Source organism: Sebastes umbrosus, chromosome 6, assembly GCF_015220745.1.
Source record: "Sebastes umbrosus isolate fSebUmb1 chromosome 6, fSebUmb1.pri, whole genome shotgun sequence".
NCBI lineage: Eukaryota > Metazoa > Chordata > Actinopteri > Perciformes > Sebastidae > Sebastes > Sebastes umbrosus.
Genome location: NC_051274.1, coordinates 35,915,477 through 35,943,437, shown reverse-complemented (window position 1 = coordinate 35,943,437; position 27,961 = coordinate 35,915,477). Strand labels below are relative to the sequence as shown.

General features: G+C 43.1%; 1 protein-coding gene and 1 long non-coding RNA gene across 2 annotated transcripts in view; one reads left to right on the top strand and one right to left on the bottom strand.

Annotated features, from left to right (window-relative positions):
- Positions 1-27,961, top strand: part of oprl1 (opiate receptor-like 1) — an 88,664-nt gene that overhangs the window by 27,670 nt on the left and 33,033 nt on the right. The window lies entirely within an intron of this gene.
- Positions 126-27,961, bottom strand: LOC119489678. Its single transcript, XR_005207230.1, has 3 exons — positions 27,437-27,961; positions 14,922-14,927; positions 126-136 (listed from the first exon to the last, which is right to left on the bottom strand). It is a non-coding gene; the product is annotated as an uncharacterized LOC119489678 (long non-coding RNA).

Below are 27,961 nucleotides of genomic sequence, written 5' to 3'. Positions count from 1 at the left end.
GGTCCAATGATGGCTCCATGTGGAAACCAACAGGTCCAATGACACTCGAGTCATTGAGACAGAAGCTGCCCATAAGACCCGTTGCTTTGTTACTCAGACATGAGGCTCTATGAAACCACACCCTTATTTACCCTTACTTTATTCAACCTTCTCCAACAACAAGTTATTCAAGTGAACTACTAGTATAAACTGAAAATAAGAGAGTATACTTTCACTTTAATTGGTTTGTACTTATCAGAGATTAGACTTTACAAAAGTATACTTAAGTAAACCCAAGTCGTCCTCGAGTTTCTTGAAAGGCGCTATAAAGTCCAATTTATTATTCTTATTCTTATTATACTTGGCTTCTACTGACAAGGAGAGTTTGTAAACGTAGGTTTTGATATTAATTGACTTTAAATCTTCAAGAATTTTCTACGTTTTTTGCATTCTCCGTTCACCGTGGAGTAAAATAGATGTCCAATGGCTTCTACCCACAGTCTACATCACGATGCACCAAACACAGTTCTACTGGTTTAAATGGTGTAGCTCTGCCTGCCAATCAAGTCCCCACATCATTTCTGCTTCTCACAGTACTGCAGTCTGTATGAGATGATTATTATGCTATCACAAGTTATTAAATATATCACCCTTTGTTGAATAAATGCTTTCAAACGGGCATTTTTAACATCAATGGCGCTCACTGACTGCAGCAGCAACTCTGTCAACACAGACGCTGTTTGCACGTAATCCTGTACACAATATTGATGCTACAGCAGCTTTATTTAATAAAAGGTCAATAAAGTTAACGTTTATTACATCAATTGAATATTTTGACATTTCTAATTTTCATTATTTCTCCGTTGAAATCCTCTGTACGGAACACCGTTCAGCTGAATGATCTTCCTACGCAGGCGGAGGCGTTACTGTTCACCACTTTTCTCAGAAGCTATCGGCCCACAAGACATCAGTCAGAGTGTAGACGGTCTGATGGACATCAGAGAGAGAATGAGCACACCGACATGCTGGTCTGCTGTCCAGAACACTGTTCGTCTACGTTAAACTCTCAGAGCTGACCTCGGAGCAGCTAAGAGTTCACTTGTGTTTTAGTGTTCACTGGAACTGTGACATGTTGAATTAACAGAAATGGATTCTTCTGGGCGAGTGTTCAGAGAAGAATATGAAGCTGTGTGGATGTCTTCTCTTTCCCCGTGATGGTGTGGGTGTGTCTGTGGGACCTGCTGAGTTCTGAAGGTCATTTTACTGACTCGTTCCTCGTATTGAAATGTCATAAAAGTCTCCATTAAATGAGACATCTGCTCGTTCTCAGTGTGAGCGCAGAGAATTAAACTGTAACTCTGATAGTGATGAGGAGCCAGATGTGATGAGAAGTACTGTAATGCTTTATATTCATCTTCTTCTCTCAGTCCTCTGGTGAATGATATTGAAGTCTTATAATTGACATATGGTCTGAAATCAAGTCATTTGATTGAATTCAAAATGAAGACATTAGCTTAAGCTGTTTACTTTCTTATAATATCTTTCATTAATGTCTGTCCCTGTTCTCCCTCTTCTTCTCTCTTTAGTGAGTCATTTGCCATAATTGTCTAAAATCTCTTTCCTTCTTTCTGTGAGTGTATTCCTGAAGCTCTCTCCGCCGCTCCTCTCTCTCCATGTGTTTATCTCTGGCTGCTTTAACGCTGGAATAGAAAGAGATTGGCTCCATTATCTCAATCTGTGTTGAAGTGGATTTTGTAGATTTTACTAAAGTGGTTCCACAGTCAGGCAGTGAAAGAAGGATTTCCTCCAGCGCTGATCTTGACTCGGTTCCAAAACCAAATGGCACGTCTTGTTTTCATTTGGTCTGTGACAGTGTGCTGAATCCAGCCCGATGTTCAAGCTGCAAGATACTGTTGTTTTACCATATTAAAATGTAGGGGTGCGAAAAAAAATCAGATTTATTACGATTTCTAAATAGATGTTTTAACACCAGAATGAATATATCTGCTTCATCTGAGTCTATGAGGAGCTAGAAGGAAGTTACCGCTTTTATTGTGGTAGTCTGAGTAACGTGACGTCATATCCGTTCCGTATCCGTCAACCAAAACAAACCTCAGAGAGTCTAAAATGTTGGAGGGTCGTCGTGGATACGACCTGCACCCTCCCATGTTAAATCCAGCGTGGTAAACACTACACATCCAGTAAAGGATGGAAACACTTTGGGTTTCACACATTGACAGGAAAAGCAGAGCTACACAGAGCAGAGCTAAAGCTGCATGCTAACTCTGTCACCGACAGGTAACGTTATGGTATGGTGGTAACGTTATGGTATGGAGGTAACGTTATGGTATGGAGGTAACGTTATGGTATGGTGGTAACGTTATGGTATGGTGGTAACGTTATGGTATGGTGGTAACGTTATGGTATGAAGGTAACGTTATGGTATGGAGGTAACGTTATGGTATGGTGGTAACGTTATGGTATGGTGGTAACGTTATGGTATGAAGGTAACGTTATGGTAAGGAGGTAACGTTATGGTATGGTGGTAACGTTATGGTATGGAGGTAACGTTATGGTATGGAGGTAACGTTATGGTATGAAGGTAACGTTATGGTAAGGAGGTAACGTTATGGTATGGAGGTAACGTTATGGTATGGTGGTAATGTTATGGTATGGAGGTAACGTTATGGTATGGAGGTAACGTTATGGTATGGTGGTAATGTTATGGTATGGTGGTAACGTTATGGTATGGAGGTAACGTTATGGTATGGAGGTAACGTTATGGTATGGAGGTAACGTTATGGTATGGAGGTAACGTTATGGTATGGCGGTAACGTTATGGTATGGAGGTAACGTTATGGTATGGCGGTAACGTTATGGTATGGAGGTAACGTTATGGTATGGCGGTAACGTTATGGTATGGAGGTAACGTTATGGTATGGAGGTAACGTTATGGTATGGCGGTAACGTGGCGGTGGAGCCGGCCGTCGCTCTCGTCTCCGTGGTCAAATCGGCCGATGCTACAACTGTACGACGACGTGTCTTTCTGTCACCTGCTGATTAAATAATAATAATAATGTAGCCGTTGGGTTCGTCTAACTGATATAATGTAAAAATAACAGACGACGTGGTGAACGAGCGGTGAGCAGCAACTGCCACCAGCTTTATTTATTTCTCCTTCCACTCCACAACAGACCTGTAGCCGAAGCTCCCCCAACTCGTCTTCCTGCCCTACGGCAACGGAAAAGGACCAAACATCTTCTCCAAAATACAGCTTTAAACCCTGAACAAGTGTAGGAGAGTCTGTTACAATAACTTTATTCACTTCTATAGCACCTTTCAAAACAAGGGTACAAAGTGCTTCACAATAAAAGCATGATAAAAACAATCAACAGCCAGAACTTCAAATCTAAACAAAATAAAATGAAATAAATACAAAATAAAATCACATTAATAGTTATAACAGCGCACCATCAGTTAAGAGAAGCCATCAGATAAAAGTGAGTCGCCGGGCTCTGCACCCGTCGGCGTTTCTCTCTCGTCCTCTCTTTCTGTCAGAGACGTATGCAGCCGATTGCTTGTTAAGAGCCACTCAGAGGAGCTGAGACGTATTGGAGTGGAGTGAAGAGAAAGAAAAGAGGGCAAGAGAGATGAGATGACGGAGAGATGAGATGATGGAGAGATGAGATGACGGAGAGATGAGATGACGGAGAGATGAGATGATGGAGAGATGAGATGACGGAGAGATGAGATGACGGAGAGATGAGATGATGGAGAGGAAAATGAGGAGAGGCAGGAGAAGCCTTTCCTTCTTTTTTTGTTCTTCGATCCCTCATTATCCATTTTTATGCTTTGATCTTCATCGTCATCTTCATTTTCCATCTCTGCACTTCTCTGTCTCCTCTCTTTGGTTCTCTCTTCCATCCTGTCTTCCAACCTGTCTTCCATCCCGTCTTCCATCCCGTCTTCCATCCTGTCTTCCACTGCCCGTCTTCCATCCTGTCTTCCATCCTGTCTTCCACTGCCCGTCTTCCATCCTATCTTCCATCCTGTCTTCCATCCTATCTTCCATCCTGTCTTCCACTGCCCGTCTTCCATCCTATCTTCCATCCTGTCTTCCATCCTGTCTTCCATCCTGTCTTCCACCCTGTCTTCCATCCCGTCTTCCATCCTATCTTCCATCCTGTCTTCCATCCTGTCTTCCACTGCCCGTCTTCATTAATGAGAACGCCGGCCTACAGACTAAACATTGACCTTCATTAAACAGTTTCATGTGTAACAGCGTGATTATTGTCACTGACAGATGTTCTGAATGTGGAGATGGAGCCGTTTCAGAGCCGGTTATGAGACACAAAGTAAGAAGTCGTCAGCGTCTTGTTTCACCAGATGTACGTGACAGAGCAACATGTGGTTTTGGCAGAGACGTTTGGTTTCTATAGATTGGACTCGGCCGTGAGGCTGATTGGTCACAGACGCGCTCACACCTGACACGGTCGTGTCGGGGTTAACGGCGTGTGCAATCATCCCCGCTCTGGGCCTCTGTGAGCCATTTGCCTTAATGAGGGCCTCACGTGGTGAAACAGAGCCAGACCATTTACCATCATCCCGGCTAATTCCTGCTCCGCCCGGCCCGGCCCCAACATGGCACCGCTCCCACCGCTGATCACGCCTTTTACCGGCACACTTCTGCTCTTTCTCTTGATTGGACAGAGTCTTTGTGAGACTGATTTTTGAGCAGGGAGCGCTGCATTTGCATCACAGTCAGGGACGGCGTGGGGTTTGATGGTGAGTCATATGAAATGTAGAATTATGATGGTGATTTATGCCTGAGGTCAAAAACACTGTAGAGGTCAAGCTCAACAGAGAAGACTTTGTCTACATAACAAATACTTAAAGTCACGTTTCAGGCAAACTGTAGAACTATATATATTTTCTAATTTTGCATTTTACCAATCATTTCACAACAATTTGATTGGCCCTCACATGTATGTAGGAAGTGGACGTAGTCAGCGTGACGTAGTCAGCGTGACGTCACCCGTTGGTTTGTGGAGCTTTTAAAGCCTCATGTTCGGCATTTTGGCCGACGCTTTCGGTGACGTTGCCCAACACCCTCAGTGAGTCTAATTTAAAATAAATAAATATTGGAATTCATTAAAATCCCATCAGGGGTGTTTGTGTGGCTGCACGTCATTAACAGGAGGACAAACAAAGAGAGGACAGAGAGGAGACATGTTAAGGGGACAGAGAGACAACGAGTTTAATAAAGGAAAAGAGGTCTGAGAGGAGAGGGAGGAGAGGGAGACACACTACACCGGCTTAATTGTGCACTTGTTGGTGTAAGCAAGCAAGCTAAAGACGGAGAGGGGTGTGCACGGTGGCCTGACGTGCAACAGCACGCTCTTTACTGTTACAGGAAGAGGCTTCCAGTGGAGGCAGGGACAGAAGATAATTAACCAGAGAGAGAGGGTGTGAATGGAACACAAAGCTTTGTGAGACAGGATGTGCTTTGACAAGAGAGGAATGTAGGAAGACAAGATGTGATGAGAGAAGAGAGGTGATGTGACAAGATGTGATGAGAGAAGAGAGGTGATGTGACAAGATGTGATGAGAGAAGGGAGGAGAAAAGAGAAGTAAATGGTAAATACATGGTGGAGGACGGTCGTCTCTGTTTGAAAGAGCCGTGGCCAGATTCACTTTACAATTAGTCACTGGTGCCCTGCTGTGGTCAGTCTGCAGGCTGGAGAGATCATTAGCTGCTCATTTATGAAACAGCAGTGTGACTGATCTGAGGTCCAGTATCAGCAGTAAGGACTGTCTCTGTGTGCGCTGCATATATGCATTTAATAAAGAGTCTGCTTCAGTCAAAATCACTCAGTTTTAGAGGTCCACACTGGCCTTGAGGAACATGATGGAGAAGATGAAGATATGAAGAGAAGAATATTTAGTGAGCTGCATTGAACAAACACGCATGAAGGATTCTAAATGAGCCCAATAAGTGATGTTCTTCTGCTCCATCACTGTGACACTATGTGACGCTATGCAAGCTAAAGACGGAGACGGGTGTGCACGGTGGCTGAGACGGGTGTGCACGGTGGCTGAGACGGGTGTACACAGTGGCTGAGGGGCTTGAATTTCTCTATAAGTTGTTTTTATTTTCCCCATCTTAAGTCATTCCACTTGTTTTCATTTCTTATGAAGACTCTTACTGAAATAGATCAGATCAGATTAAGGGTGTAATGTAATATGGTGATATTATGTTTTGTATTACTCTATTGATTCTCAAAAACACTGTATCAGTTTGTAATTACAGTTTTTCTCAATTGTTTACACACAAATACTGGTACTTGACACACAATGACCACAACATGTAACTCATGCACCAACCCCCTGAACCAATTCTGCTAAACTACAAGCACAATTCCTGCTTTACACTCAAATTGCAGTTCTAAAACACACTTTTTTCAAAACACTACACACAATTCTCTGCATATGGCACAATTTTCATGAAGAAAATCTCGTTTTCACAAGGAACACACTGTCATTCAAAATTCTAAAGTCAATTGCCCTACTATGCACACTGACTCATCACATGGGCAAACACCTGTCACACAGTGTTACAATTAGCAATCATGGAAAGTGTATGACCGAAATCCACAAACGCGTATACCCCTTCTCCAAGCTATGGAAGACGCATGTGGAGATATAGCAGTTGATGCTTTTCATGGCTGTATTTGACATGCTAAGCGATATTTCCCCCGCTGCTTGGCCAGGGAAGACATTGCTTGTGATGTGGATGAGGTGCTGTGGCCAGACCGAAACAGAAGAGAGGATGCAGCATAGTTTTTTTTACTGTAACTGTATACAGTAAATTCTTCTGTTGTTTTGTATGTAGACCACTGTATGTGCAACTTTGTGTTGGTTGGGATGTACACTGTGTACATTGTTTTTGTGGGGAAAATAAAATATATTTGTTACCGTGTATATGTGTGTTCTGAGTATAAAAACAATATTCTAAAATATTTTACAACACACTTATGTATGTACTGTCTGTAGTAAGTGTAACACTGAACAAAAAAAAGGCCTAAGTCATTATGATGAATGGAGAAGAAGTGTTTTCCATTCATCATAGTGTTTTACATTGAGCACATCAGTGTTCAACTGGTTCTTATAAATGTCTATTCATATGATGGTTTGTGTGTGTCATTTGAAAACAAAATACCATTTTGAGAAGAAATAACATTGTTTTGAATGTAAAGTTTCGTTTTGCAGGAGAATTGAGGGGTTTTGCCCATTGTGTGTGTGTTTTTTGATTTGTGTGTAGAGTTCTGAGAGTATGAGGCATGCTTTCAGAAAATGTGTGTAAACAATCGAGAAAAACTGTAATAGTTTACAGTTTAGAGATGACCCGTCTGAAGGTAGCGCCTGCAGCATTCCAACGACACCTCAGCAGATTGAATGAATAGAGATGCTGCTCCGTTATCTTCTTAAGGAATATTGTGTAGTCTATAACGTTACAAGCAAAAATACATTACGCTGAGTTCTGCAGATTTTCATCTGAAAACTGTAGAAGGAATGTGCAGATTCCTTTTGGGTTAAAGAGCTGAATATAAAGCGTTGCTGAGAAGCTTATTGAAAAGCTTGAACAGGTTGAATCTCCTCCGTGTTCGTGAACAACGGTAGAGAGGAGCAAAACAAACACTTGATATGGAAATGGGATTCAATTAGATGAGAAGAAAACGCCACACAGACAGGAGGAAGAAAGAGACGGAGAAGGAGATGAATGTAATGCTTGTAATTGGATTGTTGATGTTGGAGGAGAAGGAGGAGGAGGAGGAGGAGGAGGAAGGAGAACTGAAGGAGAGACCGGGGGGGGACAAGGAGAGGACATGGAGATGATGAGGGAAGAGTCCGGCTCCCTAAAGTGTGATTTATGCTTGACGCACGACCAAAGTGACGTCACACCGCGGCGGTTCCATGCGGCAGGTTTCCGCCTGCACATCCAACATGTGGTGGGCGGAGGGAAACGGAGAACGGCGAGGAGCTTTGAGAATGTCAGTTTGCAGCGAGGAGAAACCCACAGGGAGTATAAATGATCCAAACGTTTCCTCCTTGCGATTCCACGTCAGCTCGTGTCCATGCAACCGTCCTCGCACACAGTAGAACGGAGGCTTAATTGGGTGCTTGTTGGGTTGAGTGTTGGTGGGTGGAGGTGATGGTGGCAGAGAGAGAGAGAGAGAGATAGAAGAAGGAAGGAAGATCAATTGAGGAGGAAGGGAAGCAAGATAATACAAGACCTTTTCAATCCCATTTAGACTGGGGGGGAAAAGACATCAGTCTGGGTCTGCATGACTGAGCTGCTTCCTCTCAATATGATCAGAAGAACACACAAAGGTTCTCAAACAAATCAATCAAACACTTAGATTTGCAGTAAAGAAGGAAACTCTAAAATAGCTTATCTCCCCATTTTCTCTCCTGAAATAAAAAGAGGAAGTTAAGACCAAAAGAGGAAGCTGACAGGGAGAGAAAAGCTGGTGGCATAGAGGGATGGAGAGATGAAGATGGAGGCTAGAGGAAAAGGTGAAGTAGGAAAACATTAAACGTTGAAGGTCAATTGTTTGTGTTTGTTTTCAAGCTCTGCATTCTGTGGATAGGAAGAGAGACAGAGGAAGGAAAAGATTGAAGAGGAGGATAGGAAATGAAGCAAGAGCTGACGGAGAGGTGAAGCAGAGAGAAAGAGAGATTACATTTGAGGAGACGGGAGGCAGAGGAGGGGAAGCATCGAGGGAGAGAGGGAGGAGGGAGGAGAGAACAAAGAAGATAAAGATGTGAGAGGACGGCGAGGTGATGAATGGAGACGAGTGGAGGGTGAAGAGATGATTCACAGTCCTGCAGGGAAACTCTGCAGCAGGATGATGTAGAAGAGAATCAACCATTCTCCTCCTGATTCCAGACCATCACCAGACTGATTCCATACCATCACCAGACTGATTCCAGACCATCACCAGACTGATTCCATACCATCACCAGACTGATTCCAGACCATCACCAGGCTGATTCCAGACCATCACCAGACTGATTCCAGACCATCACCAGACTGATTCCAGACCATCACCAGACTGATTCCAGACCATCACCAGACTCCGGTGCTGATTCCATATTCTGTTTAATTGTGATTTCTGTTAACTGTTTTAACACTAGACCATGAAGGGAACGAGAAGAATCATACACTTGAATGCAGAGAACATAAATGTCAGTATCTGGGTGCTCTATAGTTGTAGCGTCGGCCCATTTGACCACGGAGATGAGAGCGACGGCCGGCTCCACCGCCACATTACCTCCATACCATAACGTTTCCTGCCCGTGACAGAGTTAGCATGCAGCTTTAGCTCTGCTCTGTGTAGCTCTGCTTTTCCTGTCAATGTGTGAAACCCAAAGTGTTTCCATCCTTTACTGGATGTGTAGTGTTTACCACGCTGGATTTAACATGGGAGGGTGCAGGTCGTATCCACGACGACCCTCCAACGCTTTAGGCTCTCTGAGGTTTGTTTTGGTTGACGGATACGGAACAGATATGACGTCACGTTACTCAGACTACCACAATAAAAGCGGTAATGCTTAAATGGACCTATAGTGTATATTATCTCTGCTGTAGTGTCTCTTTACTGCCATCTAATGTGTAATCTTTGAGCATACTTCTCTGTGAATATTGTGGAGGACATAAAGGCCTCTGATCGTGTAGAGAATGAAACACCATGAAGGTTATTCTTGATTCTGATGCATGGATATAAAGAAGGTATGCAGTGTTCTGGCTCTGTTTGAACAGTGTGAACTAACCAGCCGTGACAAGCCAATCAATATTTCTTGATAGCAGAGTCGTGCACGTATTTACTTGCTGTAATTTTCCAGCAGCAGCCTCTGCTGTATATTCCCGTCGTGTTCCACTCAGACAGATTTAAAGAAATCCGTTGGATCCGTTTATGGCATGAAACAGGTGGAGGGACCGTAGGAGCTTCGTCTTTCACTGTTTCCTTCCATGTAGGACTGTCACAGTTCTCCAAATCCACAATTTGATTTGACTTTCGACATTAAGGTCACGATTCAATACAATTTTCACTTTAAACTTTTTGTTTTGTTTCAGCCCTGGCGGCTACGCCATCGTTAGACTGATGATTAGTTAAGATCAACGGATGATACATTCTTCATTAAAAAGATTGAGTGTGATATAGATTTTATTGGGAATGTACCACACTAAGGCCAATAAATGATTTATTTAAAATATACTAATGATAACTTATTTCACCAGTCAATTAGGAACCATCTGTTAAACACAAGAACAAAAAGAAGAGCCACTAGATGGATGAGTTAAAGACAGGGACGATGTGCTTCAATCACGTGCAAGCGCCGCCTATTGTGTTTACATCAGGCCCCGCTATCCAAAATCAAAAGCCCGCCCACAGATTAATGCCTGCCACCGAGTCTGGCGCACTGTATAAACTGTAACCTACGAACTATAGTTGTTCTGTCAATGAGGCGTTCATTGTTTACGTAACTCACTGAGAAAGCAACATGTCGCCACACCGAAGGATTCTCCAGTTCTGCTGTTTCTCCGTCACCTCCGACTCCGGCAGTGGTTTCTGGGAAAGTGCAGGTGCAGGCTCCCAGTAAGCTACGCTGTCTTCTTTGAAATGTTGGAAAAAGTACTGGTACAATTGCCGGGTAGGGAAACGAGTCCTTACCCCGAGTGAAGGAGTTCAAGGACCTCGGGGTCTTGTTGGCGAGTGAGGGGACGATGGAACGTGAGATTGTAGACGGAGAATCAGAGCAGCGGGTGGGGGGGGTATTGCATTCGCTTTACCGCACCGTTGTGACGAAAAGAGAGCTGAGCTGGAAGGCAAAGCTCTCGATCTACCGGTCAGTCTTCGTTCCTCCTCTCACCTCTGGTCATGAGGGATGGGTCAGGACCCAAAGAACTAGATCTACCGGTCAGTCTTCGTTCCTCCTCTCACCTATGGTCATGAGGGATGGGTCAGGACCCAAAGAACTAGATGGCGGGTAAAAGCAGCTGAAATGTGTTTCCTCAGGAGAGTGTCTGGCGTCTCCTTTAGAGATAGGATGAGAAGCTCAGTCATCCGTGAGGGACTCGGAGTAGAGCCGCTACTCCTTTGCGTTGAAAGGAGCCAGCCGAGGTGGTTCGTCTAGTAAGGATCCCCCTCCATGACCAGCTGGGAGGAGGCCCGGGGAAGACCCAGGACTAGGTGGAGAGATTATATCTCCACACTGGCCTGGGAACGCCTCGGGATCCCAGGAGAATCAGTAGAATCAGAAGAATCAGTAGAATTAGGAGAATCAGTAGAATTAGGAGAATCAGTCGAATCAGGAGAATCAGTCGAATCAGGAGAATCAGTAGAATCAGGAGAATCAGTCGAATCAGGAGAATCAGTCGAATCAGGAGAATCAGTCGAATCAGGAGAATCAGCTGCTTTGTGTTCGTCTTCAGCCGCCCCGTCCATGACACATGTTCAACAAGTTAGGTGATGATACGTGTTTAAAACACAGGCGGTGTTTGAGTTTAGGGTCAAAGTCAAATAACATAAAAGAGACAAAAAAGACAATGCATCTACGAGCATCGCTTGCCAGCCGGCCAGTGACGCTCACAGAGCAAACTCTTGACTAAAGACAAACTCTTCCTGCAAAAGGAAGTATATGAATGGGAAGAGAAGGAATGCTGTGAGCTCTAAATAAAGCTCAGTGGCTGAATTAAAAAAGAATAAGTGCAGTATTGCATGAATTAAAAGAATGACGTTTTCCTCCTACTCCCTCTTTTTTGTCAAATGTTCTCCAGCACACTGACAATACCTCCTGCAATCCCAGTTCAGCTGCCACGCTGACAACACCCGCCTGTCCCAGATCCTCAATCACTGACGCAAAACCTTCTGCTGCGCTTCTCAGTCGGCGATGACAATCACTTTCACGACTCATTTGTATAAATTTCCATTTCCTTCTTCCGTGTTTTGCAGACTTGCATAACAGCTCCCTGAAATACACGAGCCCACACGTCACCGTGCCGGCCTCAAACTCCAGTGAGCCGGTCCCGTAGTAATGCTTTTTGACTCGCTCGACTCCTCCGACTTGGTAAATCAACCCCCGCGGTGTCAAATTGGGAGCATCGAGCCCAGCGTGGCAGATATCCCATCCACTTAACTCAACCCGGCCTCACCTGGCGCCGTCATGAATACATGTATAAATAAATAAAAAGGCTTCCATCAAACTCTGGAGGTTTCTGAAGAAAACTTTAAAACCTCTGCTGCTTTTTACCAAACTATACATTACTGAAGTTAAAAAAAAAAAGCAACCTTACTTCACCCTCCACACACACACGCATGCACGCACACACACACACACACACACACACACACAAGTACTGTCTTTTACTTTCGGTTGAACTGTTCAACTTCAAAACAGACCTCCAAGACCTTCAGAGGTCTAGAGGAGTCTAGAGGAGTCCATGCCTCCACGGGTCAGGAGGTGGACCTACTGAATACTAGGCAGGTGGTCATCATGTTATGGCTGATCGGTGTAGACCTCCTCCCTACGCAGACTGTCTGTTGGACCTGAACCTGAACCCACTACGAGAAAGGATCCTAACTGACTTTCCATTGACATAGTTTCATCGGTGCCGCCACGTCATTTGAACGCATTCTGTGCCACCACCATGGAAAGCGCTGTCAAGAGGTCGTGGTCATGTGATGTGTTTCTGTGAGATCAGGCTGAGCATCTCTGAATGTCTGGAGGGCTTTTCTTCTAGCTGTTTTATGGAGGGGGGATTTGGTCCTAAACAACATGTGGCTGACATATGATGCCACGTTGTCACGCCTCTCTAGCAGGCACATATTAACATTAGTCAGCTTTGTGTCTTCAGGATTCACTGAATAGTAAATATGTATTATTGACACAAACACTCCATGATGTCACAAGAGGGATGTAGTATGTTGGAGGATGAACGATTATTAAAGCAGAATCAAACAGATGGTCAAGACAGTGACCTCACTGGCACATCTCTGAAAGAAAACAAGCTTATAAAATCCTCCTTTGGCACTCAGTGAAAGACTGATTGATGAAATATCTTCAGCAGATTTGCAGTGTGAATACGTTTGACTTGTTTGAAACCCGTTTAATAGCAGCAGAGAAGTGAGCAGGCTCGCTCAGCTCAACGAGAGATAAATGTGAAGTGAGCAGCTGGAGCTGAGAGGACACAGGTGGAGCGAGAGGTGAGAGGAATGAGTGTGGCTGAAGTGAAGAGCGGAGGTGAGAGGGTGCTTTAATGGCTCCAGATCCCATCCTGGAACACAAAGGTTACAGCTTTATTCTCCTGCAGCCGCCGGGTCTTCATCCACAACCTCTGATGAGGCCCTTTACCTGCTCGGGCCTGACAAAGGCCTCGGCTGTGATGTCTGCTGAGTTGAAAGGTTTTTCTGATAAAGCACAATATTAGCCAGGAGACAGCAGTCAGCAATCATGAGGCCGGCTTTCTAATGCGTTTGGCAGAGCGGTGAGCGAGGCTGGCCCGCTGGCCCGCTGGCCCGCTGGCAGCGCCAATGAAAGGTTCTGTCAGATGAGACGATGCCGGCTGACGGAGCTCGCTCAGCACTTCCACACCACGATTTATAGAACACTCATTCATTATTTACAGGCTGTATCTGTACGCATGCTGCACCGCTGAGCGGGAGGGAGGTGTTGAAGTGCATGAAGTGTCTCTGTGTGTGTGTGTGTGTGTGTGTGTGTGTGTGTGTGTGTGTGTGCGTGTTTGTGCGTGTTCACACATATGTAGCTGCTGACTATGACAGAACAGCAGGTGAGGCTCTAATGGACATCTCATCCCAGGGTGCAGTAGTCTCCTTCTCTCACATCTCAGTTCGTGACTCTCTCTTGAAGATAATGAGGGCAGCCGTGCACCTTCTCCGTGCACGACGTCAGGGCAGGTCTTCACGTATCCCTGTAAAGGTCTTCACACTTTCTAATAACTGAGGGTCGTGATTATCTTTGTGTGTCACAGAGTCGAAGAGTTGATTGGCTCAAAGTGAACTTGCTATCTGCTTGGACATCAGGAGATGGTGAGTGTGAACTGTGTAATGCAAGAAGACGGAGCGCAGCTGCTTGTTAATTGGTGTCCATCAAACTGCTGCCAGTATCTGTGTCCTCTCTCTCTATTAGAGTCTGTTTGGGGGAAGTTATCCTCACGTCTGCTTCATACTGCTTCTCTTTCACCGTTATCCACGTGTGCATGATGTCAGAGCAAGTCGGCATCAAGTCGGACACAAATCTAACCAGCGTGCATTGTGTGGCGATCGGCGGTGATCGATTCTGGGCCGACCTGGCTCGTCTCCAACGAACCTATTGACGCGCTTTACTGTGACGGATGAAAGAGTAAAGGATGTCAAACTGAGCTTGATTGCATGTTGTGTTAATCATATCGTGGTGACAGACCTGTTCACACATTCACCCCCCGTCAGTAAAACCTTTATTTCACTGTTCAGGTTTTAGTGTTAGGATCAGACGGATGCTACGGGGTGTGTTAGGATTAGCTGTGGAGTTGTGTTAGGGTTAGAGTTAGGGTTAGGATTAGGATTAGGATTAGGATTAGGGTTAGGATTAGGATTAGGGTTAGGATTAGGATTAGGATTAGGGTTAGGATTAGGGTTAGCTGTGGGATTGTGCTAGGGTTAGAGTTAGGATTAGAGTTAGGATTAGGGTTGTGGTTTTGGGCATGTAGTGTTCCTGTAGTGTTAAAGGGTCAGGGTCTTTGCAGATAATCTTGGGTTGGTGTTGAGATCTGCCACAATGCAGACGGACCGGCCTTTAATAGATTGTTCTCAATGAATTAATAAAATTGATTTGAGTACTCAAATAATGGACCAATGTTCCTGGGACTTGATAATCCACACAGCTCACTGTGGATTGTTTCCACTGGATCTACTTTCTGCAGAAGAAATAAATGTAAATATACATTTAATGCTATATCATATCTATTCCTTCGATAGGAAACTGTTGAATTAATAGTAGTGTAGAGAGCTTGCAGAGGACTCGAGCTCAAGGTGAAGGTCTGTGGAGCCTGAGGACTCCATGGAGTCCACGGAGGGAATGAGAAGGAAGAAGGTATATCAAATATTCAGTGCAGCCTTGTTACATGACCTGCTTTAATATAAACTTCATTTACTAGAGATGATGTTTCGATGAGCCTCAGTGAATCCACACTAACCGTCCTCAAGGCTCCTCAACACTACCGAGGGTTGGACTCTGCATGCACTGTGGAGCTCGGTGGAGACCGGCTTTAACTCTGCATGCACTACACTGAAATGACAGGTTGTGTCAGTTATCAGAGCCAGGGATACATTTAAAGATGCCAAACTGTTTTGTGTTTAAAACAATCAACACGTGAACACACGCCTGGTTGTCTGCACGTTTATTTTCTGTGTGTACGTGCAGAAGCCGGTTGAACGGTTGAAACGGCTCTGCGGCTGATTTACTGCTGAATCACTCGGCTGATTGCAGATCAACAACCTTTACAGAAGCAGGTTCATCCGTTCTTCTACTGACCTCCATCACAGGCTTTGACATGTTAAACTGTAGGTAAGTGAAGTGATTCAGGCAAAGTCAGACAGACAATTCAAACAATGCTTTTAAGTAATGCTATCCATTCAGTATTGAACCCAGGATTAGCTGAGACATTTAGTGGTTTCATTTGAAGGTTTGATTCAATTTTAAGTTTGTTGAAGCTTTTCATTTCACTTTTGGTCGTTCTGAAACCTTGATGATTAAAACTAATCAAATACATCCAGCTAAGAGGTAGTTTTACTCTGAAGGAGACCTTGGGACCCCACTGTAGAGGACACACTTATTGATTGCCTTTTTCCTATTTCAGATTGTGAGCATCTAAATGCATCCTTAATCAAAACTACTGTCATTAAGAGCAGTTATAAAACAGCAGCGGGCCTCATTAGAGAACGGTGAGATACGGTCTGTGCTCTGAATAAATCAAGGCTGCTGGCGTAACGCTGATATCATCACCATGAAATACATTTTCCAGAACACTTTGTTCCGTTACTCTTGAAGTGTAAAGTAGAGACCAGAGAATAGAAGTGCAGGGTTGGGTTTATATTGTTACCGGTGGACCTTTCTAGACGGATCATTAAACCACTAATCGTGTTTTCTGCTTCACAACCTGCTTAGAATATGTCAGATAAACTATCGGCCAAAGTCGTGCTCACATTGTGTCCGTTACCTCCGAGAACGTTAGATGAGCTAAGCTGCTGGCAGAAATTCTGCCTGGAAAAAGTTTGTTCCTCTTGTGGAAGCTGGAGAATGAAGATGAAGATTGACGGAGAAACAAAGGAGACGTTTTGACAGTCAATGCTTTTATTGTGCGTCAGTCATCAGAAAGCCGTCGCTGCCTCTGACAAACTCTGACAATCTGACACCTCCAGTGCTTTCAGATGCCTTTAGTTTGCTTGCAGACCATTGTAGTGGGAGTATTACAGTATAACATCACATATCTGCTGAAAGTGACCAACACTTGAGTTTCACTGCATCTTTCTGCCTTTCACAGTGTCGTCCTCTCGTCACACAGTCTGACCACAGAGAAGATGATGTCCTGACAAACAGAGATAAGAACAGACAAGAGAGTCAGAGTGTTTGTGTCATTGTTTGGAGACAGAAAGAGGACAGAAACAGAAAGGGTGCAGCAAAAGAGACAAATGCCTCAAACAAGACAGTGAGACTGAGACGGAGAGACGAGAGACAACGTCTCAGCTGTGCTCGTTGTGAAGGTTAACGAGCAGCAGACTGAATCTAACCGGTCATCACTGTGTGCAGTTTGAACAGTAAGAGACGGGTTGTATCCGAACCATAGTATAGTATACTAGTAGTACGCACTGATTTGGCTAAAATGTAGTATGCAGTACAGTCTACCTCGCCTACTGTATCCCACAATGCAAAGCGCTGGAACGGTACAGGCTACAGTTACAACAGCAGCAGCCAAAAACGGCTCCTTTAGACAACAACTACAACTTCTTTAGGTCTAGGCAACAAACTACAACTTCTTTAGGTTTAGACAACAAAACTACAACTTCTTATTGTCTTATAACGCCTATGTAATAGATTGACAACAGACTAATCGGCTGGCCCGTTTGCCAGATAGTTCAACCCAACTTAAAAGAGCACTAGGACACTGTGATGATGCCAAATGGTAGCAAGGGAAACATGTTGAAAGGTCTTCAGAATCTAGGACACCTGTAAAGTGATGTCAGTGGAGTCATCCTGCCAGTCTGTGATGTTTCACACCAAAGAGAGAAGAGAGGAAAACGATCTAACACCAGTGAGTCCAGTCCTGTTATCCCTCCATTTTTCAGCTTCTGCTCGGAGGGAAAAGGTCCCGTCTGTGTCCTCAGCCGACATCAAATATTGCAGCGAAGCCAGCAGGGCTAATCTTCCACATTTCAGTCTGCGAGGAGGAGAGCCAGCTCCTCTCCTCACAGACGTCCTTGGTGAATTAAATCGATAAGATCAAAACTCTGTCTTTGTGCAGCTGTGGCTCCCTCTCGAGCGATGCTCACTTCAGAACACAAGGCTAAAAGAAATGTTCTCCAAATAAAAGGCACCACTTTGATAATACACATGAGCACGGCTTTAAGCAGCTGGAGTCTGTCGTTTAAGGACTCCAAATGTTGGTGGAAGGAAATGACAGAAGCTGAGAGAGAAGACGATAACAGTATGTGTGAGTTGTTATGACTGTCTGCTCGGCTCAGAGCCTCCGTGGAGCTGCAGCCAGACGGATCAGTCGGAGAATCTCATCAGAAATACACACTTTGTGTTGTTGTTCTGAGGCTGAAATCCAGGAAGGGTTCCAGACCAAACAAACAAACTAGATCTGACATATTTTGGTCAATTGGTATTGAAAGCATCTTTTATAATGTTGGGCGTATACATCGCTTGTTGTATTTTAGTGTATATTATATCCAGTGAGACTGATTTCAATCATAAAGTGAGATTATAACAGACAATGTTAACTACATGTTTCAGTCATTTTAAAATGCTGATTGTCTCGGAGTAGAAAGAACAACGAGTCTCTTCTCTCCCTCTCTTCCCGTTGTCTCTCTCAGCCTTCGCTAACGGCATCAGGGGAAATTACTTTCAGACGCTGTTTTCCAAGAATGTACTCGGAGAAAAATGTGTCTCTCGCTGACAATTTATTATTGTTACCAGTTGGCATGTTGTTATTTGATGTGTGTGTGTGTGTGTGTGTGTGTGTGTGTGTGCGTGTGTGTGTGTGTGTGTGTGTGTGTGTGTGTGTGTGTGTTAAAGAAAGAAGTATAGAGGAAGTCAGTATTGTACAGCCTGAAATTGCACCATGGGTAATTACCAGGAGATTGATTTTGGATTGTTTGTACACAAAAGGCTTTTCTGGGATGTTCACCGTTAAATGGGTCGCTGGCATCAGGCAGAGAAAGAACACAAAGAACTAAAGCAGCCAATGAAACCGTGTTAGAGGAGCTCATGTCCAGTTGCATCAATCAATATGCTATGGTATGCTGAATGAGAGTGAATTGTTTCTTTTCTTGAAAGCGTTACGATGACAGCCTGTCCTTTCTGTTCACAACAAGGAGACAAACACAACAACACAGCGGGGAAGTGAAGGGAGATTCCCGGTGGACGGGCGTCCTTTAAAGACAGACTCTCATTACAGTAGAGCAGTCGTTCCAGATAACAGACGTCAGGGAGGAACACTGAGGAAGTGGTTAGAACGGTGTGTGATTGATTTCTGGTTATGTTCACGTGAGGAAAATAAATTGAAAAATTAAGGTACAACGGTGATGTTCACCATGTTGGCGAGGAGCATGTTGACGAGGAGCGTGTCGGCGAGGAGCGTGTCGGCGAGGAGTTGTGTCGGCGGGGAGCATGGCGGCGGGGAGCATGTCGGCGAGGAGCGTGTTGTGGTATTCTGAACTCCTAGTTCAGAGGCTGTGCTTTAAGCTAACATTTGAAACACTGGTAGGCCGTTGTAAAAGGTCTCCTTTGTCTCGTGTTATTTTCTTGTTCCGCTGCGTGGTGCCAGCTGTTAACAGTTTAAAGCTCTCACTCTCCATTTAGCCACACCATTACCTGTACTCAATTCATAAACATAAATACACATAATGCAGCCTACCTGCTGAAGCCTTCTCTGTCCAGCTGTTGGGACAGGAATGTTGTTTCCTTCAGCCAGTTCACAGCACTTCTTTGGAGTTCGTCCGTGGAACTGCTCAGCCAGCTTCTTGATATGGTCTGCAGGCTCCTTCTCTACCTCCTCTGTGAAGACCCTCTTTGTTTCTGCTGTTCCACTCTAACCAACTGTTCTTACTTCCTTTATCTGAACCTCCGCAGTGTGGACCTGTCAATGTCTCTGTCTCCTGCCACTGATCTGATGGATTTTACAGCCTTGACATCAGTGACTGCTCTCTCCGTCTCTTTAAGGGCTGTTGAGCCCCCGTTGGTTTTCTTGTAGATTCTTGGCATTATACCTTTTCTATAAAGGTTAAATATAAACACAAATCAACACTTAACTGTAATACCCTTTATACTTCAGAGACTGAACTGAACTGAAGTTCCTTATGGTGGGGTCAGTTTGCCCCATAGCTATCATTTCATTAGCAATTCAGGCTAATCTTTAATCTTTAGCGAAGTGATTCACATGGTTTTATACATCAGCAAATCACCAACATGTATTATATATATATATATATATATATATATATATATTTTAGACCTGGATAAACAGTCGTTATTCCTGACATGCAGGAGATTTACTTTGACAGGCAACAAACTGTTTTTGGAGTAAAAACGTACTCATCACTTCTCTCCATCACAGCAGGATAGAATGATGGGTACTTCCTCAATCTATGGTCACATGACAAAACAAATGCACAGTTGCCTAGTTACAGGGGGTGGCTCATCTTACCCCACTCTCCCCTATCTTTTAATTGATGATTAGAAATTTGGGCTCAGGTTTAAGATTAAAACCAAGACAGGATGTGACAGTTCGGGGTTAAGGAATACATTTATTATAAATAGAATGAGCTCACTAAACGTGATTCAGGCAACATTTCCCATGTGGCTTTGCATCCCCCTCTTATTGCCGTCAGTATTTCAGGACCTGTCAGTGACTGTTACTATAACACTAACCTGAAGGAATAAACACATGGTGTTGCATATAGAGGTGTCGAGATAATGAATTCAATGTGTGATTATCCCTGAAGGTGAATCCCCCGGAGTCAGTCCCTCATCTGTGCATCAGATGGGTTGTGTTGGAGCCGGTCCACTCGTCTGCTCATCCAGTCGATTGTCTTAATAAAGTGGGCTTCTGATTCTGTGTTGAATAAAAAGCATGTGTTTGAAGGAGTAGCAGCAGTCGAGCTATCCATTATCACGCTGACCTGTGGGACTGCTGTGAGCTGGATGAATGAGAGAACACTCACTGAACAGCTTCACCTTATTAGCCATTAAAAGGACATCTCAATGGTTTATAGCCAGTTAGACCATTTAGACATCAGCTCAATGGGATTCAAAGAAGAAGTTAAATGGACGTCTGCATTTTCAAGGGTAATTGGGGAAATGAAGCAGTATCATTGACTTTGATTAAATCTTATTATCCTGATTATTGTGATGAAATTTTAGCCAAGCATAATGGACTTGAAATCAAAAAAATAAAGATGAATTAAAGCATTGGTCCAGACTGTGATTGGTAGAAAATAAAGATGAATTAAAGCATTGGTCCAGACTGTGATTGGTAGAAAATAAAGATGAATTAAAGCATCGGTCCAGACTGTGATTGGTAGAGAATAAAGATGAATTAAAGCATCGGTCCAGACTGTGATTGGTAGAAAATAAAGATGAATTAAAGCATCGGTCCAGACTGTGATTGGTAGAAAATAAAGATGAATTAAAGCATCGGTCCAGACTGTGATTGGTAGAAAATAAAGATGAATTAAAGCATCGGTCCAGACTGTGATTGGTAGAAAATAAAGATGAATTAAAGCATCGGTCCAGACTGTGATTGGTAGAAAATAAAGATGAATTAAAGCATCGGTCCAGACTGTGATTGGTAGAGAATAAAGATGAATTAAAGCATCGGTCCAGACTGTGATTGGTAGAAAATAAAGATGAATTAAAGCATCGGTCCAGACTGTGATTGGTAGAAAATAAAGATGAATTAAAGCATCGGTCCAGACTGTGATTGGTAGAAAATAAAGATGAATTAAAGCATCGGTCCAGACTGTGATTGGTAGAAAATAAAGATGAATTAAAGCATCGGTCCAGACTGTGATTGGTAGAAAATAAAGATGAATTAAAGCATCGGTCCAGACTGTGATTGCAGTCTGCAGACTGCAGTCTTGTATATTCATAGAAGGCCCTTCTGGAAACAGATGTTGTAAAGATAAATGTACACAAAGCTAAAAGCCCAAAGTTTTTGGATGCAGCTGTAACATTTTTCAGTCAAAACTTGGCAGACACTGAGGGGGCGAGGGGTGGAAACACATGATTGCTATTTGAAAGGCTTTTCTTCATGTGCTTTTGCATCCGAGTTCAGTAAAGATATGAAAGGACGCAGTGAACGAAGGAGAGTAATTGTTTCTGAGCTCTCCGAGTGCTTGTTTGGATTCCCAAAGTGCTTTATAGGTGCTACATGACCCACCTGGATCAGTACTTGTAAGTGTTATGTCAGGAGTGAATAGCCTGGAAAGCCTGAAGCCTCATCTCTCTGACATCCTCCTGTTCAATATCAACCTCCTCCACTCGCTCTCTTGTGCTCTCGTCTGAAGATTATAAAACATGCATCTCTTTCCTCGCCTTTAACTCCAGCTCTTATTTCACTGCCAGGGATCTTTGTTGGTATTAGTTTCAGGGTTTTGTTGTTTATCACCGCCTTCACAGTTATATACTTGTGCTGCTGATATGGAGAAATTAAAACACGATACCGTTGGTTTGCATGGTTTTATTGTTGCTCCGGGTGACTGCGTTAGAGTCTAATCTGTAAACGGAAGGATATTCTTTTTGTTTAGTGTATATGCTATTTCTAAAATTTGCTTTACCTTCAGTCTTAACTCATTAAATCGTCGGACAAAAAGCTCAAATTGTGCAGAAATTGGAGGTATTCATTTTAAAGTTGTGCTTTATACAATGTTCTTCTTTGGAGGCAGCTCTGAGAGTTTATGTTAAAACTGTAACCATAGTAATCCTCTCTGTACATGTCGACGCTCTGAATCTACTGTTCAACATCAGCACATATGCTCCCATAATCCCTCTCGCTGCACACTTGAATCCCCTCCCGGCGAGGCGGAGATAATCGTACTTCTGCTGTATTGCTTTAAAAGACCTTAAAGAATAGCCCTGATGATGTCACCAGAGGAGAGCTGTGATAATAACAGCGTGCCGGTACCGCTGCTGCAGCAGCTGGCGGCGGCGGTGAATTGGATTGTGTGATTGTCATCTGCAAAGGCTTTCCTTCAGGAGCTCTTCCCTCTGAAGACACACAGGGCTTATACTGTAGCAGGGTTCAGACAAATAGGTCCTTGTGAATCTCAGAGGGAGGGAGTGGATGAGACGCAGAGAGACAAAGGGGGAAAGAAAAGGATTTAGTGTAAAGTGATGTTTATCCAGCAGATTTGGCAGAACTGAAGGGTTCTGCTCTCTAATGATGCTTTTGGGAGACTTTTGTGTTAATGCTGTACTCACAAGAAAATCACCGATGGCACAGTATCTTGCACACGGACACTTCTTACTGCCCTCTTAATCACGATGGTTGACAAATCAATCTCCCGTCAAGGTCTACTGACTCATTTGTTTCGTAAAGTATGAATCATCCAACAAACTAAACTGAATGAAATGAGTTACAGGTGGCTCCTCTACGTATACAGTATATTATAATAAAAGCTTCTCCGTCTATGAAGCTGAAAGAGGAGCGTGGACCATCTCTCTTTACACTCTGATCACATTAATTAACTCGTCTTTGTGTGGTTCTGTGTGTAGCGTGACTGGTTCACATGGTCTGCCTTTATGCTGAAAGTTATCGTTCAAAAGTTAGAAAGTTTCTCGGTGCTGTGAAGCAGCATTCATCTGCAGTGGAAAGCCTGAAACTGAAAGTTTCAGTCTGAAGGGCATGTTCAATCGGTTTTCCTTGTGGGTTTAATTAATACGGTTTACATTCTGAGTGACTCACGGCAATCTTTTGTTTTTAGATCGACCGGCTTATCGCAGCGAAGGGTCACAGACCTGCAGAGCTCTGAGAGGAGAAAACATTTCTCTAACCCTGGAAACATTTAGCATTTTGCAAAGAGCGAATACAAAGAAACCTGAGGAGAGATTAACAATCCACCAAAATCTACTTCTGAAAACATTTGAAGTGAGAAACAGGCGATGATGCTTCCGCTGAATCTGGTTTCATTTTACAACTAGATCATCTAGTTTCACAGCTTGGTCCAAGTTTCGTAAGCCAGACGCGTCGTGCTGGACGGGCTCATTTGCATAAAAAACTGTTCTCCGTCTTTTCATTTTGAAAGAGCAACGGCCAATGAGGAAACTCCAACACTCGGCCGACCAATCATGTAACTCCATCCGTCACTCAGTCAGTGACAGACTTGTGTGTTTGTAGGGCTGACCCTCTGTGGTCCAGCCAAATAAAAAGAAGGGTGGATGTGAAAAGAGGATGTGAATAAATGAACTTCAGGTCTGTTCCTAAGAGTACAACGCCTCATTTATTTGAGTCAAACAGAAAACGTAAAATGCATCTCTGTCCGTGCAACGGGAAACAACAGTTGGGCCACAAATGTTTGGAAAAGCAATTATAGAATATTTCATAAACTGGATTGTGGCCGTTGTAAAAAAAAAAAAATACATACAGCTGTTCTTTCCTTCAAAAAAAAACAACATTCATCATTAATAGGAATCTTTATTCTTCATCATAAATAAGGGGATCATTTCACCAACATCCATAAAGCGAGTACGAATAATCTGGCTTCATTTATTCATTTAAATCATAATTTTAGACTGTATTTTATTTTGGTAGAGTTATTGCAAGGCTGCGTGAGCCAAATGAAAAAAGGGCTTGGTAGAAAAACTGTTCATATATTCTGAATATAAACTATTGCAAACGATCATATTAAAACTTCTTGAGAACAATTTGTGATTTGTGATTTTGGGCTATGTAAATAAAACCTGACGTGCATGATGGCCTCCAGAAGGTGTACCAAAGTGTGCGCGTCTGAAGGCCTTTACACACACGTGATTAATGCACACGTTGATATTTTGAAACTGCTGTTTTTGTAACGAGTACTTTCAGACAGAACGCAAATATTACACTGCGGGAATCAACAAGGCATCAACCAACCGTGTTTTGTAGAACGGTCATATTGAAAACAGCAACCGAGAGTTATGAGTAAAACAAACAACACAGAGTCTAAGACAGCAAACTTGATTACTCATTTCAACCTCCACAACGGCAGCACAGACCAGATCCACTCCTTCCGTTCTCAGCCTTCACAACATACACGCGTAACTTTTTACCAGAGGGAACTCAAATTCACTCACAGCATGTCGCTAAAAGGAAACTAAAGTAGCTTCCAGTAGTTTAGTATACAACAGTTTATGCCAGACAGTCGGCCAGACGCTGCTGTGGGTCAACTGGATCCCGGTAGTCGGTCTTCTGCCTGCACACATCTGTTCAAACCTTTTATTGAAGTGTTGCAACTGGTACAGATTTGCATCACTGCAGGAGAGTATTTTGCAGTTTTGTGTTGTCTATTCGTCACGTCCCCGGTGTGTAAAGGCCTTAAGAGTGCTACCGATGGTGTCACACTGTTGCACTCATCAACAGGTGGCGGTAACATGCTAAGATATGAAGCAATGCGCCAGTTAAAAAGAAGAAGACTTCTAGCCAGTAAACATGGATATAAACAATGCTGGATTCAAAATATGGCTTTGCGAATGTTTAATGAGGAATGAAATGCACTTGACAGGTTTGTTAGAGCTCAAGGACACACGCAGTAACACTGAATTTGTTTGTGTACGAGGAAACTCCACAGGGAAGCTTTAAATCAGCGGTGCTGCTGCTCTACAGATACTCACGAGTCACTGACTGATCCAGAATTCAAGCTGTGTGCAGCTAAAGTCAGTTCCAAGTAATGACGCTATTCTTACTGATTGTTTTCCACCATAATTAGTTTTTGCCACTCAGCTTGTGATCTTCTTCTTGTGCAATGTTAATCTCCTCCTGAGATAAGAAAAATAAATATAATCACTATTAGATGAATTGCAAAATCTTGACCTTAAAGCTCTCAATTATAACACGCACCAGCACATTTAGCAATTTATTATCTACGACAGATCATTAACTGCATTCATTAATTACAATATCATAGTTGCATGCAAATAAAGGTGAGAGGTGATGAAGAAGAAATGGAGAAAAGGATGCAATCAAAGAGGGGGGGGGGGGGGCTAAACAGAGAATGGAGGCTGTGTGGTAAAACAAGCTGCAGAAGTACAAAGAGAAAGAATTGAATTATTTTGGTATTTGACGTGACATGAAATATGAATAAAGTGATCTGGCAGAAAGCTGGAGAGTCTCAGTGATACAGACAGAAAGAATAGACTAGAGTTGAGGAGGACATCCAGTAGAGTAGGAGTGTGACCATTCATCTACTACATCCATTTATTGATTTACATTAATAGGTACTCTGCTAGTCGTCCTTCACGGGAGACCCATATCGACATAAAATCGGTTGTATGGATATTAACGATTTGCACCTTGTATTTCAAGACAACAAACATATGAAAGTGTTTTTTATCACTTGTATTAGTAATGAAATGTTAAACGTTACTCCGGTTCACTCTCCAGACATGCAGCAGCTTGCCAGCTCCGCCCTCTGCAGCGCGAGCACGCATCCATGGCGTGCACGCAGACGATTAGAGCACCGGACTCCTGGCTCTCTGACCCGGTAGTGGCGTGAAGGGAGACGGCGTTGGTCTGCGTGAGCTGCCGGCGCTGAGATGTAGAGGAGCCGGTCGGCAGAGTTTCAGGCGCTATCAATCCACTTGACCCCAAACCTAACTGAGACTGTGTCTGCCCCACCAAAATTAATTAAATCAAAAGTAAACAGAAGAGGAGTTAAACATAATAATCTAATAAAATCTAAGACTAGCACCGCAATAAAGCAACAAAACAGGAGAATTAAATGTGGACTCTTAAATATCAGATCTCTGTCATCTAAAGCTCTACTAGTAAATGATTTAATATCAGATAATCACATTGATTGATTTTGTCTTACTGAAACCTGGCTGTGTCAGGAAGAATATGTCAGCCTAAACGAATCCACTCCCCCGAGTCATATTAATACTCCTCGAGACACCGGCCGAGGAGGTGGAGTTGCAGCCATCTTCGACTCAAGCCTATTAATAAACCCTAAAACTAAACTAAATTATAACTCATTTGAAAGCCTTGTTCTTAGTCTTTCACACCCAACCTGGAAAACACTACAGACCATTCTCTTTGTTATAGTGTACCGCGCTCCAGGCCCATATTCTGAATTTCTATCTGAATTCTCAGAGTTTCTATCAAGCCTAGTCCTGAAAACAGATAAAGTCATTATAGTAGGTGATTTTAATATTCATGTGGACGTTGATAATGATAGCCTCAGTACTGCGTTTATCTCTTTATTAGATTCAATTGGTTTCTCACAGAACGTGCATAAACCCACTCACCGCTTTAACCACACCCTCGACCTTGTTATGTCATATGGCGTTGAAATTGAACATTTAATTGTTTTTCCACAGAACTCTCTTTTATCAGACCATTATTTAATCACTTTTTAATTCTTATTACTAGACTATACACCATCAGACTAAAGTGTGTACACTAGATGTCTATCCGATAGTGTTGTAGCTAAATTTAAGGACGTGATTCCATCAGCATTAAATTCAATACCATGTCTCAATATAACAGAGGACTCGTATGTTAACTTTAGCCCTACCCAAATTGATCATCTTGTAGATAGTGCTACAGACTCACTGCGAGTCACACTTGATTCTGTTGCCCCTCTAAAAAAGAAGTTAATAAAACAAAGGAAGTCAGCTCCATGGTATAACCCTCAAACACGCAAATTAAAGCAAGCATCGAGGAAACTGGAAAGGATATGGCGTTCCACCAAACAGGAAGAATCTCATTTAGTCTGGCAAGATAGTCTTAAAACATATAGGAAGGCTCTCTGTGATGCCAGAGCAGCCCATTACTCATCATTAATAGAGAAAAATAAGAACAACCCCAGGTTTCTATTCAGCACTGTAGCCAGGCTGACAGAGAGCCACAGCTCTATTGAGCCATGTATTCCTACAACCCTCAGTAGTAGTGACTTCATGAGTTTCTTTAATGATAAAATACTAACTATTAGAGACAAAATTAATCACCTCCTACCGTCAACTGGTACCAATTTATCCTCAAACTTAGGAACCTTAGAAACAGCTGTACAACCTGATATATATTTAGACTGCTTTTCTCCTATCGATCTCCACAAATTAACCTCACTGATCTCCTCATCTAAATCATCTACCTGTCTCCTAGACCCTATTCCAACTAGACTGCTAAAAGAAGTTTTACCTCTAGTTAGCACCTCTTTACTGGATATGATCAATGTGTCTTTACTAACAGGCTATGTACCACAGTCCTTTAAAGTAGCTGTAATTAAACCTCTTCTTAAAAAGCCCACTCTTGATCCAGAGGTCCTAGCCAACTGTAGACCTATATCTAACCTTCCCTTTACCTCCAAAATACTCGAGAAAGTAGTTGCCAGTCAGCTGTGTGACTTTCTACAGAACAATCATTTATTTGAAGATTATCAGTCAGGATTTAGAGTGCACCATAGCACAGAGACAGCACTAGTGAAAATTACAAATGACCTTCTAATGG